Raw genomic sequence first — 6,849 nt, forward strand, 5'->3', positions numbered from 1 at the left:
TTAGCATCGTCTGTAAAGAGGATATAAAACAGTAAATCTGCGAGGTAGGGAGAAAAGTATAACAAAATAAAGAGGAAATGAAAGTAATTGTCTTTGAAACGACTGACACGTAAGAATTACACTAAGGTTACAATGTAGAATTCGTGGTACCGCTGGACCGAGTCGCTACCGTCAGTTTGGCCTCGACGCCGGTTCGAACAGCACGTGTAATTCCACGCTCTGTACAGTGTGTGACATTGGGTATGTCTTTTCGTTGTGTGCGTTTGTGCTGTGATTTAGTGTTTAGAGAGAGAGAGGCCCCCCCCCCCCTCTCTCTCTCTCTCTCTCTCTCTCTCTCTCTCTCTCTCTCTCTCTCTCTCTCTCTCTCTCTCTCTCTCTCTCTTCTCTCTCTCTCTCTCTTTCTCTCTCTCTCTTCTCTCTTCTCTCTCTCTCTCTCTCTCTCTCTCTCTCTCTCTCTCTCTCTCTCTCTCTCTCTCTCTCTCTCTCTCTCTCTCTCTCTCTCTCTCTCTCTCTCTCTCTCTCGGTATGTGTGTGTGTGTGTGTGTATGTGTATGTGTATGTGTGTGTGTGTGTGTGTGTGTGTGTGTGTGTGTGTGTATGTGTGTGTGTGTGTGTGTGTGTGTGTGTGTGTGTGTATGTGTGTGTGTGTGTGTGAGTGTGCGTATGAGTGTGCGTGCGCGTGCGCGCGTGCTCATTGTGGTCTTCGAAGTACTATAAATGTTTATATATTTGTGTCTATTTTTTGCTAATTGGTGCTATTAATTATGAAATAGAAAATTAGGTGTGGTCGTTGTTATATTTCTGTGTTCTAGCGATTAAGTTTCTTATTTGTTACTCCTTTCATAAACCAACGTATTAGTAGTAAACCGATTTTTTATGAATGAATGGCGTTCGACGCTCGTGTTTTGTGTAGAAGTTTGGTACAGCTATTCCTTTGAAGATTTATATCCATGCGCTTAACTATTAAAAAACGCCATCTTTAAAGATAGACTTGAACAAAACATAATATTGCATAAGTATGGTTGTTTTGATTAGTAAATGATCCAATTCCATTTTTTTATTACCACACTGTGAAAACAATGGAATTACCACCGACAACAAAACATCCACAAAGAAAGGAAAACTATTCATCTAGAGTAACAAATCTCACCAGTCGCCCACAACAAACCAATTATTCATATCCTGGTTAATTCACGATCAACTACATTCACCGAATTATAAAATCATTCACAAATAGTCGGTGTAGTGTTCCCTCAAGAAGCTCTTATACCACTGCGTCCGTTATACTGTGGTCTGTCTTAGTTATAGCGTGACTACACACACACACACACACACACACACACACACACACACACACACACACACACACACACACACACACAATCACACACACACACACACACACAACACAAACACAACACACACACACACACACACACACACACACACACACACACACACACACACACACACACACACACACACACATATATATATATATATATGATATACATATTCATAAACGTACATATACGCTATAAACAGCTACTATAACGACTTATAAGAAAAGTGAGAGCACTCAAGAACTTCATTTATACACTATATTACACTATATTATTTCCTGCCAATTTGGGTGACCGTCACAGTGCAGTAGTATATAGTTATTTGTGCATAAACACTCACTCTCTTGTAACAACGGGCGTAGACGAGGAGCATGTTTGTCAGACACAACAACAGGCGGTATTGTGTTAATAGAGAGGGTTATTAGAACACTGTAGACTATTGCAAAAATAATGATCTGTTGCTTTACCGAAGGAGATATGAGAACGCACTCCCTCACCTGTAGTTTTATATTTTGTGCTTATTAGTATCACGTTATTTCCCCATTTTGATTCATTTTAGCATGTTATACTATGGCATAAGAGACATTTCTCGATATTTGACTCTTATTATTATTGTCAGCGAGGACTTTTAAGACTCGATTATTTTTATTTAACAGTTAAAATCACTTTCTTGGTGTCATGTATAAGCCCATTAAACATACCTATTTGCGTTTATAAGTTGTATTTTCAATGTGTATTTAAAGAATCTCTGACACGCCGCTAATGGCCGTAAATGTGTATATGTATATATGTTTATGTATATGTTTATATATATACACATATGTGTGTATGTGGATGTATGTGTGTATGTGTATGTATGTGCGTATGCGCGCTCGCGCGTGTGTGTGTATGTGTGGCATTAAAAGATATATGTATATATGTATGTATTTATATATGTATATATATATTTACACACACACACACACACGCAATTTAAAATTGTATAAGTAAATAAATATATATATATTTATATATCTATATAGATAGATAGATAGATATAGATATATATTCTTCAAAAAGAAAGAAAACACAAATAATAATCATATTTTGTATAAACCACAGATTAGTAAAATTAATGAATAAATATACAAATCCGTAAAACTGAATAAAGAGTAACTGCTTCTCTTCGGCAGGAATATCATTAGAATCCTAGGCTCTAAAGGCCTAAAAGAGGAGGAGCCTAGCGTGGGAGGAGCTTCGAGTGGGAGGGGCAAGGAGCATGGCGGTATTGGGGCAACGCCTTCGATCAGCTGGACTGGTACAGCTGCTCCTTTTCCCTCTCCTACACACAGGACTGCCTCGCGTGTTGCAAGATACTCCAAGTGCGAACAGCGTCTTTGAGGACGCGATGGACGCTGGAGGGGACGATGTGTGGAGAGGAAGGATATTCTCAGCAGATCTTTGAGAGCAGAGCAAGGCAGCTGTTAGAGGATGCCCTTGTCTCCTACACGGGAGGTTTTCAAGGCCTGCATCGCCCTCGAGAATCATATTTAAGCCCGGCCTTGCAGCGGGAAGACGTCCAAGTGTCAATGAGTGAATTCAAGTTCCCCAGTATGAAGACTTCGCGCTCTGAGACTCATCCCTTCAGCCTCACAGATTCGAGAGAGTCCCCGGATGCCAAGACCATCGGCGCAAAGACTCACGCGATTAATGCTATTCACAAAGGGAAGAAGCTAAGTGCACTCGTTCTCCCAGCAGAGACCCTGGATGATCAGACTCTTCACTCAAAGAGGGAACTAGATGGTCGGACGTTCAGCATACACACCCAAGATAGGCAATCTCTCCGCGCAAAGGCCCAGAACACAAGCTCGATTTCCACCACCAAGACCGCGAAGACCTCACCCACGATGCCCCCAAACGCGAAGCCGTCCCTTTCCCATCCGCAAGACAAGCCAAGGCCACCCAGAGTTCGGCGGAGTTGCGGAGGTTCGTTCGTGGTATTTCCCTTCTTGGTTTTCCTCATCGGGACGCTGTCCTCGTCCATCAACATCATCAATAACATCAACAACAATAATAATAACAATAACAACAATAATAACAATAACAATAATAATAACAATAACGAAAATATGAATGGGAGGGGATTCGACGCAGGAAGGTTACTGAATGCGTCTCTCGACTTGGAGTCTCTCCTGTCGAACTCGAATCTCAAAGGAGTAGAAAGGTCACAGGGGACTCCTAATGAACAAACGAGGTCAAAAAGGTCACCAGAGAGAAGAGCAAGGTCAGCATCACGAAAGAGAGAAGCAGATTCCAATTTGCCGTTGAAACCCATTTATAATTTTCTACATTCGTCTATCAGTCTCGTGCTTAATGCTGTCGAAAGCTCGTTTAACGACAATACGCGGAGTTATTTTGCAGCACTGAAGTTAAATCGAAACTTTGTTGAATAGAATATGTAAATAAAATTATTTTTAGATGGTGTATTTTTTCTGAGTAATGCATATCAGATACTGAATAATGATGTATTGTTTCTATGATTGTACACAACAGTATTACTATAAGGATTGGTCGACACACCAGTACCAAATTTATATATCGAAGGTCATGGAATTATCATTATATATATACATAAGATATACACACATGCACACACACACACACACACACACACACATATACACACTACACACACACACATATACACATATACGTATATATATACACATACATATATGTATATATACATGCAGACACACGCATACACACACACACACACACACACACACACACATATATATATATACACACATATTTATATATATATATACATATATATACACACACATACATGTCTATATACATATATGTATATACACATACACATATATATACATACACACATATATAACTTTCATTCACAGCAATGTCAGAAAATTGTAGGTCTTTGTATTTTCTTTTTCATTTATATATGTCCCAACACTATTTCACTCATCATTATTTTTTTTTTTTTTTTTACTTCATTAAGGTGTATTATCAGTCAAAATATTTATCACCTTGGACAAGACCTTAGACTTAATCTCCCACACACGAAGACAAATAAACATACATGTTGTTTTATTTGTTATGACTTACATATCACCTTAATCTATAATATACAAATTGAGTGATTCATACCCTTTACAGAAATGATCCCGAAATCCTTGACATGACACTGAATAGTCCGTGCAAGAGAAAGTTCCGCCTCATTTGCCCCGCCACCAAAACATTTAAATAAAATATAGGCGAAATACAGACAATGTATGTAATAAGGAACAAATATTTTGACAGGATCTGTGAAATGCATTTCCACTGTCCACAGCCTTGCGAAGCGAAGAGTAGTGTGTATAAACAACAGATTTTGCAGAGTAGTCAGGTATTTTTTCCCTTTTATTTGAAGTTTCCACAATGTTTTGCTTGTAAAGTCATACAATCATATTATGTGCCTGATTGCTCTGCCACTTATATTGTTTATACTCACCACTCTTCGCTTCGCAAGGCTGTGGAAAGTTTAAATGTATTTCTCAGATTCAGTCAAAACATATTTTTCTCTGAGACTACCTGAAATATATCTGAAAAATATCGTGCACTGATTGGTTGGCCGGAGTGTATCAAACCTATCAAGTTGAAGGCTATGGGCGTCTTCTTGTAGGCGCCATAAAAGTTAATCAAATATTAAAGTTTAAGCCAAATTTCTAATGCGCATGCGAGCTCAGGATTAAATCTAATTCACCTCCGGACCAGACTTTACTTTCGAATAAAAGAGACAGCTTTTAATAAGATCACGATTAGGTTTCAAATTCGAAGTAAAAAACTTCCTGATTCTTTAAACTAAAGTGACATAAAAGCCGCATGGAGATTTGTTATCATGATCCTCTATAGCAACTCTACTACTCTACTGTAACCTTGTCCCACGATCATACACGAGAAAGAGCTCTCGGAGAAAACTATTTAAACCTATTTATATAATTTTATTTGAACTGACATGATATAATACTAGCATAAATGTGTACATGTTTTTCCCTCTGTAGTAAACGTTTCCTTATCGACATTATCGACATTGTAGAGGGTGAATGCTAATTGCCAATACACAGATACGCGCTTTTTCATGTAAAAAAGCAGATTTACTGATAATCTGATAATTTACTGATTCTTGCGCCTGGCAGTGTGTCTTGCATCTGCTGTGCAAGTACTGTGGATCTGAATTAACTTTAATCCGGAATTAACTTTTATGACACCTACAGAAGACGCCTGTATACACTTTGATACAAGATGAAAAAATGTTTCAGCAGGTTCCAATAATGTACGCGTAAAGGGCAAATATGCATGAAAGTGTATCAAAGTGTAAGGTTTCGGAAATGTTACGAAAAAGGCCTACACAAACACACAAACACACACACACATATGTATAGGAATGCACACACACACACACACACACACACACACACACACACACACACACACACACACACACACACACATATGTATAGGAATGCACACACACACACACACACACACACACACACACACACACTTACACAGACACACACACACACACACACTCACACACACACACTCACACACACACACACACACACACACACACACACACACACACACACTTACACAGACACACACACACACACACACACACACACACACACACACACACACACACACACACACACACACACACACACGCGGGTAATTTGTGTGTGCACTCGAGCGAAAGTCAAACTCATATATCTAAGCAACTATTCTGGGGAAGGATCATTGGTCAGCCAACCCAGTATAAAGACCCAGTCAACTGCATGATGTCCTCAGACGTTATCTTTTCTCTGAGGGAACTAAGGAAAGCCTATAAATCCAGTTCCAACACAGCCCCGGGCTCTGATGGGATCTCGCACCCCATTATTTCCCACCTAGGACTAGCAGGTGAGCTTGCATGCACCTCTTGCAACTCATCAACAAGTCCTGGGAAACTTCCACCCAACCCCAGAGTTGGAAGAGGGCTACCATAGGTCCCATCCCAAAACCAAATGAGCCAGGGAAGTACCGCCCCATCTCTCTCCTCAGCTGCCTGGCCAAGACGGCCGAGAGGATGGTACTAACCCGGCTCAAATGGAAAATGGGTTCCCCCACACGAACACCTCCACGGGTTCAAAAAGGGGCAGGGACACAGCACACAGCATAGCCACGCTCTTAAGCACAATCAGCAAGGGCCCAGCTGTGGTGGTATTCCTTGACCTGGAGAAGGCTTTTGAACTGGCAAGTCCGCTTGCCATTCAGGAAAGCCTGATCCAGAAGGGAATCAGAGGAAAGCTCTTGGCTTGGATAGGTGACTACTTCAGGAACAGGACTGCCAATGTCAAATTCCAGGGTCATCTATCGCAGCACATGCCGCTCGAAAATGGAACGCCACAGGGTGGGGTTCTCAGTCCAGCCCTATTTAACACTTTAATGTCCTGCATCCTCAACATAAACCTCG

Source organism: Penaeus chinensis, chromosome 26, assembly GCF_019202785.1.
Source record: "Penaeus chinensis breed Huanghai No. 1 chromosome 26, ASM1920278v2, whole genome shotgun sequence".
Taxonomy (NCBI): domain Eukaryota; kingdom Metazoa; phylum Arthropoda; class Malacostraca; order Decapoda; family Penaeidae; genus Penaeus; species Penaeus chinensis.